The sequence below is a fragment of the Muntiacus reevesi genome, chromosome 1, assembly GCF_963930625.1.
Source record: "Muntiacus reevesi chromosome 1, mMunRee1.1, whole genome shotgun sequence".
NCBI lineage: Eukaryota > Metazoa > Chordata > Mammalia > Artiodactyla > Cervidae > Muntiacus > Muntiacus reevesi.
In genome coordinates, this window is record NC_089249.1 from 192252759 (window position 1) to 192272907 (window position 20149).

General features: G+C 39.6%; 2 pseudogenes; one reads left to right on the forward strand and one right to left on the reverse strand.

Annotated features, from left to right (window-relative positions):
* The first annotated feature begins 5187 nt into the window (after nt 1-5187).
* LOC136156237 (olfactory receptor 7A17-like) lies at nt 5188-6120 on the forward strand (annotated as a pseudogene).
* A 12392-nt stretch (nt 6121-18512) lies between these two features.
* On the reverse strand, nt 18513-19451 carry LOC136156239 (olfactory receptor 7E178-like; annotated as a pseudogene).
* Nucleotides 19452-20149: the final 698 nt, after the last annotated feature.

A 20149-nucleotide genomic window follows, 5' to 3' on the forward strand; every position in this document is an offset into this window, starting at 1 on the left:
TCATGGTGTTCATTAAATACTTTTATAAGAAGAGCAAAATTGCACCAGGATTTTTATGTATGATCCTGAAAGGATGAGGGTCACCCATGAGGTAATGCTGAGAAGATGGAGAGAGGAGGCATTTGTCCAGTGTCTGCCTATCCTCTAGCTCTCTCCTTTTCAGATCCTGAGGCCCTATGAAAAGTGAAAGTGAAGTCACTCAGTGAGGTCCTATAATCAGAGATAAAGCAATAAGTGTCTTTATCCTCTTACCTGCCATTGCTCAGACGGCTCAGTGATAAAGAACCTGCCTGCAATTCAGGGGACACAGGAGATGAGGGTTTGATCCCTGGGTTGGGAAGATCCCCTGGAGGAGGAAATGGCAAGCTACTTCAGTACTCTTGCTGGGAAAACATCCCATTTACAGAAGAGCCTGGAAGGCTACAGTCCATGGGGTTGCAGGTGTCGAATGACTAAGTACGCACACACACCATTGCTCTGCCCTGGAAGGAGATCCTCAAGTGTTGGAGGGGAGAGCATAAAAAAGGAAGGATCCCCTCATTCAGAAATTAAAGGTACTTAGAAATTTCACATGAAAGCAAAAGGACTCAGAATATAAATGTTGAAGAAATTCCAGGAATGAAAATCAAAGGATGATGAGTATCCTTACTTATGATTGCAGCTGTATGATAATTCATTATTTGTGAAATTTCTTGTAAATGTGTAATTTCCCTATTTAGTCTCTCAGTTACCTTCTGTTTGTGCCCTTTGATAATTAGGACAGGAAGTCAGAGACACGCATGTTGGTATTGCAGAAAAGGACTGTAGAAAAGCAATTGCTGATACTTTCCTGGGTAAAGATCCCAGATGACAGAATGGACAAACAACAGGGTCCTACTGTATAGCACAGAGAACTATGTTCAGTATCCTGTGATAAACCATAATGGAAAAGGAAATAGAAAAGAATGCATATATATGTATAAATGAATCACTTTGCTCTATAGCAGAAATTAACACAGCATTTTAAATCAACTCTAATTCAATAAAAAATTAAAACCATAAAGAAGAAAGATCCCAGATGAAAGAATAAATAGATATCAGGGCAAGACCAAATAGGCTAAACTATTTGGACTAGGAAGGAGTCAACATTGGGAATGAGCATGTTGCCCTTTTAATTTAATTTATTTTTGACTCTGCTGGGTCTTTGTTGCTCTGTAGGCTTTTTGCTCTAATTGCAACAAGCAGGGGCTACTTTGTAGTGGTGGTTTATGGGTTTCTCATTGTGGTGGCTTCTTCTGTTGCAGAACATCAGCTCTAGGTGCTCAGTATTTGAGGTTTCCAGGCTCTGAAGTACAGGTTCTGTAGTTGTGGTGCATGGTCTTAGTTGCTCCGTTGCATATGGAATCATCTTGGGCTAGGGATCAAACTTGTGTCTCCTGCATTGACAGCCAGATTCTTTACCACTGAGCCAACAGGGAAGCCTGAATTTGGTTATTTAATGAGCGGAAACTTTATATTCCTTTTCTCTCTTTCTTTCTTCTATTAATATTAACATCTTATTTCTTTTATCTTCTCTCCATTTAGTAATTTCCCTTGAGGTAAATAGTTGCTGAAAGTTTTGGAGACATAGACACCCAGAGGCTTTGATGAGCTGCAATGATGGAGAAACTCATCTACTTATTAATTCACTCAACTATAGTCGTAGGAAGTTCTCGATGTGCGAAGAACTCTACAATAGGTCTACGATCCCACCCCAGGGATTGAACCTTCATCTCTTACGTATACTGCATAGGCAGGCAGGTTCTTTACCACCAATGCCACTTGGGAAGCACACAATAGATCAGTAGGAGATAAAATTACTTTCCTCACTTCCAAGGTAGTTGATCCATTAAGTTGCACAGCACACTCCAGCGAATACCCAGAATCTGAGGCATTCTTATATACATTCTATGACTCTGCTCAATAAATGCTCAAGTTGAAATGCAAGAGAACAATCCACATTTGTTAAAAGTCAAGAGAATCTTTTTACAAACTCTTATACTTCAAATATGAGTCATGGAAATAAGACTGCCTTTCAATTGATCAGAAGCCACTACCTACAATTACAAACTGTCCACCTCCCCTAAAGAGTCAGATTGAATGAAGATGCTCATCTATAGTTAAAGAATTTGCATATGATATGGTCATTTTTATCTTTCCAAAACACTATCTGTGGGGAGCCGGCCTGCTCAAGGCCCAAAAAGGCCCTGGGAAAGCCTTGAAAGAGGCCATTCCCTGTCCCGCCACCCCATGATAAAGTAGTAAAACATTTGCTGGGTTTCCTTTGTTCTTCCTTGAGAAAAACATAGTAGTGACCTTCACTTAGTAGTCTATCTTGGATTATGAAAAAAGGAATGTAAGCTTCTGCAGTCACTTAAGACAAAGAATTGTATTGATGTGACAAAAACTAGATGGCATTTTTATGAACTATGTTTTCTGCTTGTACTAGTATAAAGGTAGCTGTTTTACTCAATAAAATCACTGACTTGCCTCAAGAGCATTTCAGTCCCTCGACCCCATTCTTTACTATCGGCTTTTTTCTCAGGCTTCCGTGCTGTTGTGGTCGGGACGTGTCCTCTTTGCTGGCTGGTCCCGGCAACTATCAGCGTTGAATTTTTTTAATTATTGAGTGGCAATGGACATATAACACTGCGTTATTTTCAGATGTACACCATAATGATTCAATATTGGAAGACATTCAACACTCAATATTTCAAAATGACCACAATAAGCCAGTTAACACCAAATCACAAGATTACAAACACAAGAAAAAAATTGCAAAATTTTTTCTTGTGATGAGAACTTTTAAAGTCTACTCTGTTAGCAGCTTTCAAATATTCAAAGTCAGCATGTTGTACATTACAACTCCATGGTTTATTTATTTCTTAACCTGAAGTGTGCACATTTTGACCCCCTTCACCCATTTCACCCATCCTTCATCTTCCTAAGGAGACTTAGGAGACTTTTGTCAACCCAAGGAGATTGACAGTGATGACAGCCAATGGTGGCCTTTCTCCTTTGTAATTAGGAGCGTTACAGAATAGCAAGTATGCAGAAAGACTTGTAACAAGGCAAAGAGAACACTGACAATCATTGTATTCTTGTTTAGTCACTAAGTCGCATTTGACTCTTTGTGTTTCCATGGACTGCAGCATGCCAGGCTTCCCTGCCCTTCACTATCAATCATTGTATGATCTTATGTTATTCCTAACTGCTGGTATAGGACCCATTATTCTGGGTACAGGACCCTCAGGACCAGGGGTGGTGAGAAGCAGAGGGCAGTTGGGCTCTAGATGAGTGTCTTCATCTTCTTAGCTCCATTCTAAGCATCACTTTAATGTGGGTGCCACATATGACTCATCCTTTCAGGATAATATGTAAATATCCTGGTGCAACTTCTTTCCTCCCAATATTTAATGAGCACCATAGAGAACAAAGTTTTGTTTGTAACTATCCTAGTATCTAATGGTACTGAAACGGTTTAAGACTTGCTGGCCTCATTTTCCTTAGACATTTTAACCAGTCCCATAACTTCACAGATGAAGGGTGTTTCATCACTTGATGAATGTCCAGAAAGCACATAGCCTTGTTTCTACAAGATATTAATTGTCCATGGTATTTGTTGTTCAGAGAATCAGTTATTTCCAACTCTTTGTGACCCCATGGACTGCAGCATGCCAGGCTTCCTTCACCATCTCCTGGAGTTTGCTCAAACTCACGTCCATTAAGACAATGATGCCATCTAACCATCTCATCCTCTGCTGCCTCCTTCTCCTCCTGCCCTCAATGTCCTTGGTATATCAGGCATTAAACATCTGTAGGTGAAAGACATTCAGTCGTGTCTGACTCTTTGCCAACCCATGGACTGTATGGAATTTTCCAGGCCAGAACACTGGAGTGTGTAGCTTTTCCCTTCTCCAGGGGATCTTCCCAACCCAGGAATAGAACCCAGGTCTCCCACATTGCAGGTGGATTCTTTACCAGCTGAGCCACAAGGGAAGCCCAAGAATACTGGAGTGAGTAACCTATCCCTTCTCCAGGGGATCTTCCCGACCCAGGAATCAAACCGGAGTCTCCTGCATTGCAGGCAGATTCTTTAGCAACTGAGCTATCAGGGAAGCCCCCAAACATTTGTAAATGTGTTTTATTATTTAGTGAAAATGTTTGCTTTATTTTTCCATAAGAAATAGACTGTAATTCTACTCATCCCACAGGACTGGGTCCAAATATTTGAGATATTCTCTCATATTTCCTCACCTGTGAGGCATGGTTACCTGATCCTTTTCTGGCTCCCAGAAAAGGCAAGTAGCATAGATCAAGTTACTGTATTCCACTGGGCCTTATGTTCCACTTTTGGTTTAGAGTGAGCATGAACCATTTTTATCTAAGGTCCAAAGTTACCCTCAACTTTTAATGAAAAAAAATTTTTTTTTAAATGCACTTCTTTATTTTTCTCTACACTGGGTCTTTGGTGCTGCATGGGGCTTTCTCTAGTTGCAGTGAGTGGGCTTCTCATTGCAGTAATTTTTCTTGTGGAGCACGAGCTCTAGGGCACAAGGGCTTCAGCAGTTGTGGCATATGGGCTTAGTTGTGCTGCAGCATGTGGGATCTTCCTGGACCAGGGATCAAATCCATGTTCCCTGCATTGGCAGGTGGATTCTTATCCACTGGACCACCAGGAAAGTCCTGCTCTAACTTTTTAGATTTGATGATCCTAAGCCAGAGATAGAGGCTTCCACAGTGACTCAGTGGTGAAGAATCTGCCCGAGATGCCGCAGATGTGATTTTGATCCCTGCATCAGGAATATCCCCTGGAGAAGGAAATGGCCACCCACTCCAGTATTCTTGCCTGGGAAACCCAATGGACAGAGAAGCCTGGTAGGCTGCAGTCTGTGGTGTTGCAAAGAGTCATATATGCCTTAGAAACTGATCATCAACAACAAGCCAGAGTTCAGGATGATGGATGAGTATCCCAAAGGTCAGTGGACATGGTTGAACTGCTGCATAGAACAAATAACAATATAGGATTCTGAAGCTTTGCCACGTTAATGCTTTTATACCCAATCCTTCACTTTAAGAAATTAAAGAAGTACAGGGGCTCCAGAGTCTGTCCAGTGGCTATTTCATTTTTTCCCCCTTCTTCAATCATTTAGCTGGTGCATCAGCAACATGGAACCAGGGAATCAAACACATGTTTTAGAATTTTTACTCTTGGGATTTCCCCAAGACTCAGAAAAGCAGTGCATCTTATTTGGGTTGTTTCTATCTGTGTTTGTGGTCTCTGTGCTCAGGAACCAGCTCATCATCCTGGCCACCAGCTCAGACCCCTGTGTCCTTATTCCCATGTACTTCTTCCTCTCCAATTTGTCCTTGGCTGACATTGGTTTCATCTCCACCACAGTCCCCAAGATGATTGTGAACATCCAGATACAGAGCAAATCCATCAGCTATGCAGGCTGCATCACCCAGATGTGTCTTTTCAAGGTTTTTGGAGGTATGGACACTTTTCTCCTGACTGTGATGGCCTATGACCGCTTTGTGGCCATCTGTCACCCCCTGCACTACACGGTCATCATGAACCCTTGCCTCTGTGGTCTACTGGTTCTTGTGTCTTGGTTCACCAGCTTGTCATACTCCCTGATCCAGAGTCTGTTGATGTTATGGCTGTCCTTCTGTACCAAACTGGGTCATTCCACAGTTTTATTGTCAACTTGCTCAGGTCCTCACACTTGCCTGCTCAGACACACTCATCAATTACATCCTGCTGTATATGGTGACTGGCTTTCTTGGCATTATTCCCTTCTCAGGGATCCTCTTCTCCTACACCCGCATTGTCTCCTCCATTCTGAGAATCCCATCAGCTCATGGGAAATATAAGGCATTTTCTACCTGTGCATCTCACCTGTCCGTGGTTTCTTTGTCCTATGGGAGAGGCCTTGGTGTGTACCTCAGTTCTGATTCATCTTCCTGGAAAGGCATGATCGCCTCGGTGATGTACACTGTGGTCACCCCTTGTTGAACCCCTTCATCTACAGCCTGAGGAACAGGGACATCAAGAAGGTTCTACAAAAAGTCTTTAGAAGAACACTCTGTGTTCAGTGATGGGAACACTTGTCCAGGGGTTGAATCGACAGTGATAGCAGCAGTTGGCTAAAGAAATACTGCCTCTTTTGTTTGTGAGTGGGTGATTTGAGTACATACGTATTTTATTTAAATAAAGCACATACACTTTAATACAAAAATCTTGCATTCAGTTCATTGTACAATTTCAGGATTGTCTTAGAAACACACTTCATGAATTTAGAATATCAGACCTAAATAGCCCTTATTTAATAATTTTACACATGTAAATAAAGCGTTTTTTAATGACTACTGAATGAATTTTAGAAGGTAGATCTGTGTTTAATTACTCAAGTTTGCATTTACTCAGTATATTGTTATGTCATTCAAGTGTTTGAAATCCTGCCTCTTTTGAAAAAATTTTTATCAAAGTATAGTTGATTTACAATGTTGTTTTAATTCCAAGTGTACAGCAAAGTGAATCAGTTATATATACACCTATATCTGTTCTTTTTCAGATTCTTTTCTTGTAAAGGTTACCACAGAATATTGAAAAAAAAATGGTGGCTCTGCTATACAGCAAAGCAAATGAATTACACGTCACATATATCCACTCTTTTGTAGACTTTTCCCCCATATAGGTCATTTGAGTATTGAGTAGATCTCCCTGTGCTATATCGAATGTCTTTATTAGTTACCTATTTGATCCATAGTACTGTACATTTGTTAACCCCAATCTCCCAAATTTATCATTCCCCTCCCTCCCCCTTTGGTAACCATGCAGTTGATTTTGAGATCTGTGAGTCTTCCTGTTTTGTGAGTTTGTTTATATCATTTTTATTGGATTCCACGTGTAAGTGATACTGTATATTTGTCTGACTTACTTCACTTGGTTTGATAATCTCTAGGTCCATCTAAGTAAATGCAAGTGGCATTATTTTGTTCTTTTTCATAGCTGAGTAATATTCTATTATATGTATGTACACATCTTCATTCATTCCCCTGTTGATGAACATTTAGCTTGCTTCCTTGTTCTGGTTTTGGTGAATAGTGTTGCAATAAACTTTGAAAAGCATGTATCTTTTTGTTTTTTTCTGGATATATGCCAAGGAGTGGGATTGTGAGATCATATACTCTATATGAACTTCTATATTTAGTTTTTTAAGGAATCTCCATAGTGGCTGTACCAATTTACATTCCCACCAACAGTATAGGAGGGTACCCTTTTCTCCACACTCTCTCCAACAAGAAATTTTGCCTTTCAGTCACATCGAGTTTTGTTTCTCATTCATCCTCTGCAAGGGACTTTGGTCAGAATTGTTTAGTGAGTACTTCGTGTTCACCTCTTACAATGTTGTCTCTATTAACCTCAGTTCTACTCTCTGCATCCCTCCTTTTACTTATCCATCACTGTAAATTGGATTGGATTTCCAGTCCTCCAGGTTGATACCAGCCACTTCAAGTACAGACTCAGAATAGTTGAATAAGAATTATGAAATAGTGCTTATTATCAATACCATTGCTAGTTCTTACCAAATTCATTTATTCAGCAGTACTTTCTGAGCGGTGCTCATTGTGCCAGGCTGATGCAAATATCTGGAACACAGAAGTGAAGGGAGGAAAATAAAGACAAAAATATTTGCCCTCGTAGAGCTTAAATCCTGGATTTCAGTGTTTATCAGACCATGCTCTATGTCCAAACAGAAAATACACTGACAAATAAATTATTTATTTGATTTTCAATGTGGTTGAACTTTTCTGCATATATTTAGTATGCTTCCAAAATAAGGTATGAACATTTACAACTAGGACAGAAAAAGTGCAAGGCCAAGAATATTAGAACAGGTCAGTTGCTAATAAATTGTTGGGTCTAGCTGCCTCATTCTAGGTGAATTTACTGAAGTTGAAACACAAGATCCAGATGGTGACAAAATCTGGATGAAAGGGGACATATGTTCAGGTATTGTGCCAGGACAGAGTACTGGATTAGAATTCAGAAGAGTAGGAATTGAATCACAGAATTGCCACCCTGGAGATATGTGATGCTGAGCAGCTTCAGGGGGTACAGAATATGTTCAAATTACTAGATGTCTTGATGAATGCTTATTTTCCCATATTCTTCACCATGAAGAAATTAAATGGGACTTTCCCTGGTGGTCCAGTGACTGAGAGTCTACCTGCCAGTGGAGGGGACATGCGTTTGACCCCTGGTCCAGTAAGATTTCACATGCCGTGGGGCGAGTAAGCCTGTGTGCCACAACTACTGAGCTTGTGCTCTAGAACCCATGAGCCACAACTACTGAAGCCCATCCATGCTAGAGTCTGTGCTCCACAACAAGAGAAGTCACCACAAGGAGAAGCCCACACTTATCACTACTCTCACAGCTAGAGAGTAGCCCCTGCTTGCCACCACTAGAGAAAACCCACAGGCAAAAAGGGAGACCCAGCACAATGAAAAAGAAATATAAATAAATAAATATTAAAAAGACAAAATTGGATGATGTGTTCTTTCGATGGTGTGTTTGCCAAGGCACTGCAGGCAGGGAAGGCAAACATAAACACATAAATATTCAACTTGGTAAAGAAGAATCGCTGCTCATACAGGGACTGGAGTCCAGTGGAATCAACTGGTCACCAAGTTATGTCCTTGAAGAGTGCTACCATTTTGAAGAACAAGAATGGGCTTCCAAAAGGGGATCTCATCTCCTTTTAATCTGTTTAATCTCTAGGCTTTGTGACTGAGAGATTGGGTCTGGCAACTGGGAAAAGAATCATTATTTTCAATTGTGGAACTGACTATTTTTTTAAAAAATTATTTTTAAGTAGAGGATAATTGCTTTACAACATTGTGTTGGTTTCTGGCATACATCAACACGAATCAGCCATAAGTATACATATGTTACCTGACTCTTGAGTCTCCCTCCCACCTCCTACCCCATCTCATCCCCCTAGGCTGTCACAGAGCACCTGGTTGAGCTCTCTGTGTTATACGGCAGCTTCCCATTGGCCATCTGTTTTACATATAGTAATGTATTTGTTTCAATGCTGCTCTCAATTCATCGCACCCTCTTCTTTCCCTTCTGTGTCCACAAATTCTCTATGTCTGAGTCTGTATTCCTGCCCTGCAAATAGGTTCATCAGTACCACTTTCCTACGTTATATATATATATATTCTTACAGAAAACTTGTTTTTCTCTTTCTGACTTACTTCACTCTGTATAACAAGTTTTAGATTCATCTACCTCATGACAACTGACTGAAATTTGTTCCTCTTTATGATTGAGTAATTTTCCACTCTATATATGTACCACAACTTCTTCATCTATTCATCTGTCAATGAACATCTAGGTTGCTTCCATGTCCTAGCTATTATAAAGAGTGCTGCAATGAACATTGGGGTACATGGATCTTTTTCAATTTTGCTTTTTAATTCGGGCATAGATGCTTTACACTCTTGTGTTAGTTTCTGCTGAACAACGAAGTGGATCAGCTTTTGTATACATGTATCTCCTTCTGACTTTTGTTGACTTGCTCTTGATATTTTTGGTTAGCTAAGTCTAACAATGCTCCTGATGTGTGCTTACCTGTGACTGCACCATTCCAGATTTATTGCCTTGCCTCTCACTGTTAACACTGACATTTGAGTTTATAACTCAAGTTACTTGTAAGCATAATTTAAAACTCCTGCTCAGTGTGGAGCTTAGCTTCCCACACCACAATCAAAACCCCAAGAACTGCAAAGTTGTAACAACAGTGGAAATGTTGGATATTCATTGGCTAAGACTACCTTAAGTTTCCCCCTCAGCTTAAATGAGTTTCTACCAATCTGTCTTCACTCTCTTTTCTTAAGAGTATTTACATTAGAAAACTTCTAAATTCTTTCTCTACTCTTTTCTTTTTGGCCATGCTGTGGGCATGTGGGAATCTTAGTTCCCTGACCAAGGACTGAACTTGTGCCACTTGCAGTGGAAGCACAGAGTCTTAATCCCTGAAACACCAGGGAAGTCCAGTCTGCATCTTTTATTAGTAAATGTAGATAAATCTCCAAGTCTCTCATCTTTTTACAACCAGAGAATGATTTTCACAAAGTCTTCCCTTTGAAATGTAATCATCAAGAAAATTAGTTCCCCTGTCTCCCTGCTTCTGTGGGAGTGTAAGAGCTTAAATTCAAAAAGCAGTAACCAAAACAGTAGCATTGACATATATACACTATCATGTGTAAAATAGATAGCTAGTGGGAAGCTGATATACAATACAGGGAGCCCAGCCTGGTACTGTGTGATGACCTAGAGGTGTAGGATGGGAGGTGGGGAAGGAGGTCAAGAAGGAGGGGATATATGTACAATTATGGCTGGCTCCCTTTGTTGTCCAGCAGAAACCAACACAACATTGTAAAGCAATTATCCTCCAGTTAAAAAGAAAGTGTGCATGTGTGCTAAGTCACTTCAGTCATGTCTGACTCTTTGTGACCCTATGGACTCTAGCCTGCCAGGCTCCTCTGTGTGTAGGGATTCTCATGAGGAATCTCTAGGCAAGAATGGTTGCCATTTCCTCCTCCAGGGGATCTTCCTGACCTAGGTATCAAACCTGTGTCTTCTTTACTGGCAGGTGGCTTCTTAACGAGTAGCACCACCTGGGAAGTCCCAAAAAGAAAAGGAGCAATTAGCAAACATAAATGGCCTATCCTATCAACCCACCTCCCTTCCCTAACATCTTCCAGTGATTTTCCATTAGCTTCCCCCAGCTTAAAAAATCCACTTCAGATGGTGACTGCAACCATGAAATTAAAAGACACTTGCTCCTTGGAAGAAAAGCTATGACCAACCTAAACAGCATATTAAAAAGCAGAGACATTGCTTTGCCAACAAGGGTCTGTCTAGTCGAAGCTATGGTTTTTCTAGTGGTCATGTATAGATGTGAGAGTTGGACTGTGAAGAAAGATGAGCACCAAAGAATTGATGCTTTTGAACTGTGGTGTTGGAGAAGACTCTTGAGAGTCCCTTGGGCTGCAAGGAGATCCAACCAGTCCATCCTGAAGGAGATCAGTCCTGGGTGTTCACTGGAAGGACTGATGCTGAAGCTGAAATTCCAATACTTTGGCCACCCCATGCAAAGAGTTGACTCATTGAAAAAGACCCTAATGCTGGGAGGGATTGGGGGCAGGAGGAGAAGGGGATGATGGAGGATGAGATGGCTGGATGGCATCACCGACTCGATGAACAGGAGTTTGGGTAAACTCTGGGAGTTGGTGGTGGACAGGGAGGCCTGGCGTGCTGCGGTTCATGGGGTCTCAAAGAGTCAGACAGGACTGAGCGACTGAACTGAACTGAAAGCAAGCTTCCATGTTATTCTTTCCATACATCTCACCCTCTCCTCCCCTCTCACCATGTCCATAAGTCTATTCTCTATGTCTGTTTCTCCATTGTTTCCTTGTAAATAAATTTTTAGCACCATTTTTCTAGATTCTGTATATGTGCATTAGAATACAATATTTATCTTTCTCTTTCTGACTCACTTCACTCTGTATAATAGGTTCTAGGTTCATCCACCTCATCAGAACTGTCCCAAATGCATCCCTTTTTATGGCTGAGTAATATTCCATTGTGTATATATACCACAACTTCTTTATCCATTCATCTGTCGATGGGCATCTAGGTTACTTCCATGTTTTAGCTATTGTAAATAGTGCTGCAATGAACAATTGGATACATGTGTATTTTTCAACCCTGGTTTCCTCAGGGTGTATGCCTAGGAGTGGGATTGCTGGGTCATATGGTGGTTTTATCCCTAGTTTTTTAAGGAACCTCCATACTGTCTTCCATAGTGGCTGTATTAATTAATATTTTCACGAACAGTGCAAGAGTGTTCCTTTTTCTCCACACCCTCTCCAACATTTATTGTTTGTAGACTTTTTGATGATGGCCATTCTGACTGGTATGAGGTGATATCTCATTGTGGTTTTTTTTTTTTTTTTTTTTTTTTTTTACTCATCTAGATTTTATTTATTTATTTATTTTTTTTTTTTTAATATTATTTTATTAGTTGGAGGCCAATCACTTTACAACATTTCAGTGGGTTTTGTCATACATTGACATGAATCAGCCATATAGTTACATGTATTCCCCATCCCGATCCCCCCTCCCACCTCCCTCCCCACCCGACTCCTCAGGGTCCTCCCAGTGCACCAGGCCCGAGCACCTGACTCATGTATCCCACCTGGGCTGGTGGTCCGTTTCACCATAGATAATATACATGCTGTTCTTTCAAAACATCCCACCCTCACGTTCTCCCCCAGAGTTCAAAAGTCTGTTCTGTATTTCTGTGTCTCTTTTTCTGTTTTGCATATAGGGTTATCGCCACCATCTATCTAAATTCCGTATATATGTGTTAGTATACTGTAATGTTCTTTATCTTTCTGACTTACTTCACTCTGTATAATGGGCTCCAGTTTCATCCATCTCATTAGAACTGATTCAAATGAATTCTTTTTAACGGCTGAGTAATATTCCATGGTGTATATGTACCACAGCTTCCTTATCCATTCATCTGCTGATGGGCATCTAGGTTGCTTCCATGTCCTGGCTATTATAAACAGTGCTGCGATGAACATTGGGGTGCACGTGTCTCTTTCAGATCTGGATTCCTCAGTGTGTATGCCCAGAAGTGGTATTGCTGGGTCATATGGCAGTTCTATTTCCAGTTTTTTAAGAAATCTCCACACTGTTTTCCATAGTGGCTGTACTAGTTTGCATTCCCACCAACAGTGTAAGAGGGTTCCCTTTTCTCCACACCCTCTCCAGCATTTATTGCTTGTAGACTTTTGGATAGCAGCCATCCTGACTGGCGTGTAATGGTACCTCATTGTGGTTTTGATTTGCATTTCTCTGATGATGAGTGATGTTGAGCATCTTTTCATGTGTTTGTTAGATAAAATAGACTTTCAAATAAAGGATGTGAAAAGAGACAAAGAAGGTCACTACATAATGATCAAAGGATCAATCCAAGAAGAAGATATAACAATTATAAATATATATGCACCCAACATAGGAGCACCGCAATATGTACGGCAAACACTAACGAGTATGAAAGAGGAAATTAATAGTAACACAATAATAGTGGGAGACTTTAATACCCCACTCACAACCATGGATAGATCAACTAAACAGAAAATCAACAAGGAAACACAAACCTTAAATGATACAATGGACCAGCTAGACCTAATTGATATCTATAGGACATTTCACCCCAAAACAATCAACTTCACCTTTTTCTCAAGTGCACACGGAACCTTCTCCAGAATAGATCACATCCTGGGCCATAAATCTGGTCTTGGAAAATTCAAAAAAATTGAAATCATTCCAGTCATCTTTTCTGACCACAGTGCAGTAAGATTAGATCTCAATTACAGGAAAAAAATTGTTAAAAATTCCAACATATGGAGGCTAAATAACACGCTTCTGAATAACCAACAAATCATAGAAGAAATCAAAAAAGAAATCAAAGTATGTATAGAAATAAATGAAAATGAAAACACAACAACCCAAAACCTATGGGACACTGTAAAAGCAGTGCTAAGGGGAAGGTTCATAGCATTACAGGCACACATCAAGAAACAAGAAAAAAGCCAAATAAATAACCTAACTCTACACCTAAAACAATTAGAGAAGGAAGAAATGAAGAACCCCAGGGTTAGCAGAAGGAAAGAAATCTTAAAAATTAGGGCAGAAATAAATGCAAAAGAAACTAAAGAGACCATAGCAAAAATCAACAAAGCTAAAAGCTGGTTTTTTGAAAAAATAAACAAAATTGACAAACCATTAGCAAGACTCATTAAGAAACAAAGAGAGAAGAACCAAATTAACAAAATAAGAAATGAAAAGGGTGAGATCACAACAGACAACACTGAAATACAAAGGATCATAAGAGACTACTACCAGCAGCTCTATGCCAATAAAATGGACAACTTGGATGAAATGGACAAATTCTTAGAAAAGTATAACTTTCCAAAACTGAACCAGGAAGAAATAGAAGATCTTAACAGAGCCATCACAAGCAAGGAAATCGAAACTGTAATCAGAAATCTTCCAGCAAACAAAAGCCCAGGACCAGATGGCTTCACAGCTGAATTCTACCAAAAATTTAGAGAAGAGCTAACACCTATCTTACTCAAACTCTTCCAGAAAATTGCAGAAGAAGGTAAACTTCCAAACTCATTCTATGAGGCCACCATCACCCTAATTCCAAAACCAGACAAAGATGCCACAAAAAAAGAAAACTACAGGCCAATATCACTGATGAACATAGATGCAAAAATCCTTAACAAAATTCTAGCAAACAGAATCCAACAACATATTAAAAAAATCATACACCATGACCAAGTGGGCTTTATCCCAGGAATGCAAGGATTCTTTAATATCCGCAAATCGATCAACGTAATACACCACATTAACAAATTGAAAGATAAAAAACATATGATTATCTCAATAGATGCAGAGAAAGCCTTTGACAAAATTCAACACTCATTTATGATTAAAACTCTCCAGAAAGCAGGAATAGAAGGAACATACCTCAACATAATAAAAGCTATATATGACAAACCCACAGCAAGCATCACCCTCAATGGTGAAAAATTGAAAGCATTTCCTCTGAAATCAGGAACAAGACAAGGATGCCCACTCTCACCACTACTATTCAACATAGTGTTGGAAGTTTTGGCCACAGCAATCAGAGCAGAAAAAGACATAAAAGGAATCCAGATAGGAAAAGAAGAAGTGAAACTCTCGCTGTTTGCAGATGACATGATCCTCTACATAGAAAACCCTAAAGACTCTACCAGAAAATTACTAGAGCTAATTAATGAATATAGTAAAGTTGCAGGATATAAAATTAACACACAGAAATCCCTTGCATTCCTATACACTAACAATGAAAAAACAGAAAGAGAAATTAAGGAAACAATACCATTCACCATTGCAACAAAAAGAATAAAATACTTAGGAGTATATCTACCTAAAGAAACAAAAGACCTATACATAGAAAACTATAAAACACTGATGAAAGAAATCAAAGAGGACACAAACAGTTGGAGAAACATACCGTGTTCATGGATTGGAAGAATCAATATTGTCAAAATGGCTATTCTACCCAAAGCAATCTATAGATTCAATGCAATCCCTATCAAGCTACCAACGGTATTTTTCACAGAATTAGAACAAATAATTTCACAATTTGTATGGAAATACAAAAAACCTCGAATAGCCAAAGTAATCTTGAGAAAGAAGAATGGAACTGGAGGAATCAACCTGCCTGACTTCAGACTCTACTACAAAGCCACAGTCATCAAGACAGTATGGTACTGGCACAAAGACAGAAATATAGATCAATGGAACAGAATAGAAAGCCCAGAGATAAATCCACGAACCTATGGACAGCTTATCTTTGACAAAGGAGGCAAGGATATACAATGGAAAAAAGACAATCTCTTTAACAAGTGGTGCTGGGAAAACTGGTTAACCACTTGTAAAAGAATGAAACTAGAACACTTCCTAACACCATACACAAAAATAAACTCAAAATGGATTAAAGATCTAAATGTAAGACCAGAAACTATAAAACTCCTAGAGGAGAACATAGGCAAAACACTCTCCGACATAAATCACAGCAAGATCTTCTATGACCCACCTCCCAGAATATTGGAAATAAAAGCAAAAATAAACAAATGGGACTTAATGAAAATTAAAAGCTTTTGCACAACAAAGGAAACTATAAGTAAGGTGAAAAGACAGCCCTCAGATTGGGAGAAAATAATAACAAATGAGGAAACAGACAAAGGATTAATCTCAAAAATATACAAACAACTCCTGAAGCTCAATTCCAGAAAAATAAACGACCCAATCAAAAAATGGGCCAAAGAACTAAACAGACATTTCTCCAAAGAAGACATACAGATGGCTAACAAACACATGAAAAGATGCTCAACATCACTCATCATCAGAGAAATGCAAATCAAAACCACAATGAGGTACCATTACACGCCAGTCAGGATGGCTGCTATCCAAAAGTCTACAAGCAATAAATGCTGGAGAGGGTGTGGAGAAAAGGGAACCCTCTTACACTGTTGGTGGGAATGCAAACTAGTACAGCCACTATGGAAAACAGTGTGGAGATTTCTTAAAAAACTGGAAATAGAACTGCCATATGACCCAGCAATACCACTTCTGGGCATACACACTGAGGAATCCAGATCTGAAAGAGACACGTGCACCCCAATGTTCATCGCAGCACTGTTTATAATAGCCAGGACATGGAAGCAACCTAGATGCCCATCAGCAGATGAATGGATAAGGAAGCTGTGGTACATATACACCATGGAATATTACTCAGCCGTTAAAAAGAATTCATTTGAATCAGTTCTAATGAGATGGATGAAACTGGAGCCCATTATACAGAGTGAAGTAAGTCAGAAAGATAAAGAACATTACAGTATACTAACACATATATACGGAATTTAGATAGATGGTGGCGATAACCCTATATGCAAAACAGAAAAAGAGACACAGAAGTACAGAACAGACTTTTGAACTCTGGGGGAGAACGTGAGGGTGGGATGTTTTGAAAGAACAGCATGTATATTATCTATGGTGAAACGGACCACCAGCCCAGGTGGGATACATGAGTCAGGTGCTCGGGCCTGGTGCACTGGGAGGACCCTGAGGAGTCGGGTGGGGAGGGAAGTGGGAGGGGGGATCGGGATGGGGAATACATGTAACTATATGGCTGATTCATGTCAATGTATGACAAAACCCACTGAAATGTTGTAAAGTGATTGGCCTCCAACTAATAAAATAATATTAAAAAAAAAAAAAAAAAAAAAAAAAAAAAAAAAAGAAATCCCTTGCATTCCTATACACTAACAATGAAAAAACAGAAAGAGAAATTAAGGAAACAATACCATTCACCATTGCAACAAAAAGAATAAAATACTTAGGAGTATATCTACCTAAAGAAACAAAAGACCTATACATAGAAAACTATAAAACACTGATGAAAGAAATCAAAGAGGACACAAACAGTTGGAGAAACATACCGTGTTCATGGATTGGAAGACTCATTGTGGTTTTGATTTGCATTTCTCTAATGAGCAAGGTTGAACATCTTTTCATGTGTTTGTTAGCCATCTGTAAGTCTTTTTTGGAGAAATGTCTGTTTAGGTCTCTTTCCCACTTTTTGATTGGGTTGTTTGTTTTCTTGGTATTGAGTTGTATGAGCTGCTTGTATATTTTGGAAATTAATCCTTTGTTAACTGTTGCATTTGCTATTATTTGCTTATCCTCTTAACCATTTTAAGTGTCCAGTTCAGGAGCGTTTGTGGCTCAGTGGTAAAGAATCTACATGTAAGGCAGGAGACACAGGAGACATGGGTTTGATCTCTGGATCAGGAAGATCCCCTGAAGGAGAAAAAGGCAACCCACTCCAGTATTCTTGCCTGGGAAATCCCAGGGAGAGAGGAGCCAGGTAGACTACAGTTCATGGTTTTGCAAAGAGTCAGACATGGCTGAACAACTGAACATTCACACACACACCACTATCCATCTCCAGAACTTTTTTTCTTCCTCAAGTGAAACTCTATTTCCACTAAACTAATTCCCCATTCTTTTTTCCAAAGCCTCTGGAAACTGCCATCCTACCCACTGTCTCTATGATTTTGACTACTTTAGATGTCAAATCATTCAACTTTTGTCTCTGTGTTTTGCTGTTTAATATGATTGGGAAGAAGTTAGATGGAATGGGAAGGAGGAATTATCAGCAAAATTGGGAAATGACTTTGCTTTGAAAGGTACCCTCCCATCTACTCCTTGGGAAGCATATACCCCACTTTTCCCAGGAAAAACCCAGTTGATAAGTGTTTATTCAAACTCAATATTCATAATGTCCTATTTCAATTTCAAAATACTCCAGTTTAGAAATCAAATATCCACTCTATTTACTCAAAAATCATTAAGGAGCAAAAATATATTAGATATGTTGGTCATTAAGGTAGGGTTTAGATCCACCTAACACATAGGGAATAATCATAGGAAAGTTATAGAAACAATGCATAACAAGAAAAAGAGAGAGCTCTGTTTATTTTGTGATGATAGAAACAAGATTGCTTGTGACCAAGAGTCCTGAGTAATACTTAAGGAAAAAGAGACGGGTATACTGATGTGATGTGCAAAATCCCAGAAGGGTTAAAACACACATGGGGCATCCAGCTAATCCCCCAATTCCATTAAAGCTTTGCTATGAAGAGGAAAAATTGTGTAAACGTAGAGAGCCAGATAGGTACATTTACAGTAAGTGACTTCAGATTCAGAGTCACTTATTGCACATGTTTGATTTTGTTGCATTTTCTACTTCCATGAACCGAAAAAAAGGTGGCACAGGCGTTGGGATTAGGCTATTCTGCTGATAATCCGCCAGAGGGCACTCTTGATGTCCTTGTTCCTTAGACTGTAGGTGAAAGGGTTCAGCATAGGGGTGATAGGGGTAACCACAGTGTACATCACCAAGGCCACTGCACCCTTCCTGTGGGAAGATGAGACAGCTGAGCTGAGGTACAGCCCACGGGCCTGTTCCATAAAACAAACATACAACTGACAGGTGAGAATCACAGGTGGATAAGGCTTTGTACTTCCCACCTGATGAGGAGACTCTCAGAATTGAGGAAACAATTTGAGAATAAGAGCAAAAGATTCCTGAAAATGGAATCCCACCGACAATGGTACTGATGAAATAAATTAATATGATATTGATGGAGTTTTTAGAACAGGCAAGATTGAGGAGTTTAGAAGGGTCACGGAAGAAATGAGGCGTTTCCACTTCTGCACAGAAGGTAAGCTGTGACATCATCAAGTAGTGAAGATGGGAGTTCAAAAGTCTGATGGAAAATGACACCAAGACCAAGAAGCCACAGAGGTGGGGGTTCATGATGAACAGGTAGTGTAGGGGGTGACAAATGGCCACCAACCAGTCATAGACTATCACTGTCAGAAGGAGACTCTCCAAACAGGCAAAAAGAGAAAAGACAGTCACTTCAGCTAGGCAGCCTGCATAGGTGATGGATTTGCCATGTGTCTGGAGGTTCACTAGCATCTTGGGGACAGTGGTGGTGTCGAAACTGATGTCAGCTAAGGACAGGTTGGAGAGGAAGAAGTAAATGGGTGTGTGGAGGTGGGGGTCCGGGTGACAGCCAGAATGATGAGTGGGTTCCCAAACACGGTAACCAGGTATATGGACAGGAAGAGTCCAAAGAGGAGGGGCGGCAGGTCTGGATCATCTGAGAGGCCCAGGAGGAGGAATTCTGAGACACCTGTTAGATTCTGTGGTTCCATGTTGATGGGGTACCTTTAGAAAAAAAAGAATGTTGAAAACAGGAAATGATTGTAGGGGCACCCAGATTAGTGTCCATACTTTTGATTGAAGCAATTTACAAATGAAATATTTACACTTGATAATCATACCCTTTAGCACCTTTAGCAGTGTTTCTCAGTTGTGAGTGATTCTTCATTAGGGTCAAAATATTCACTGATTTCTTTATACATCTATTTTAGAGGCATGGGGCCAAAGAATAGAAGAGAAATAAAGACATTCCAAGATAACAAATCCATGAACACAGTAAAATATCTGCCCCCTACTTCTGAAGGAAAAATATTGAATAAAAATTACTGTTTTCCTTTTTAAAAAATTATTCTTAATTACAGGATACTAAAAAGCACTCAAATGTACTGCTATTATCCAAATGCTGTACAAGAAATTCCCTTGCTTTGTAATGTAGTCCTGAAGAGATCAAACTACATTCACTACAGTATAAATTATAGTCAGATAACCTTTCTATATTCCAATTATCTTTAAGGGTTTTTCATCTTTATGTGGTTTAATGATATCCATCTTCCATGCAGATAAGTCCACTCAAGTGTGGCGGTCAAAGTGTTCTCAATATAACTGAAATATAAATATTTGGCCTTGGTGGGTTTCATATTTTGATAAATATATTTTTGCTAAAAGTATATGTATTTCATTAAAAGTGTCA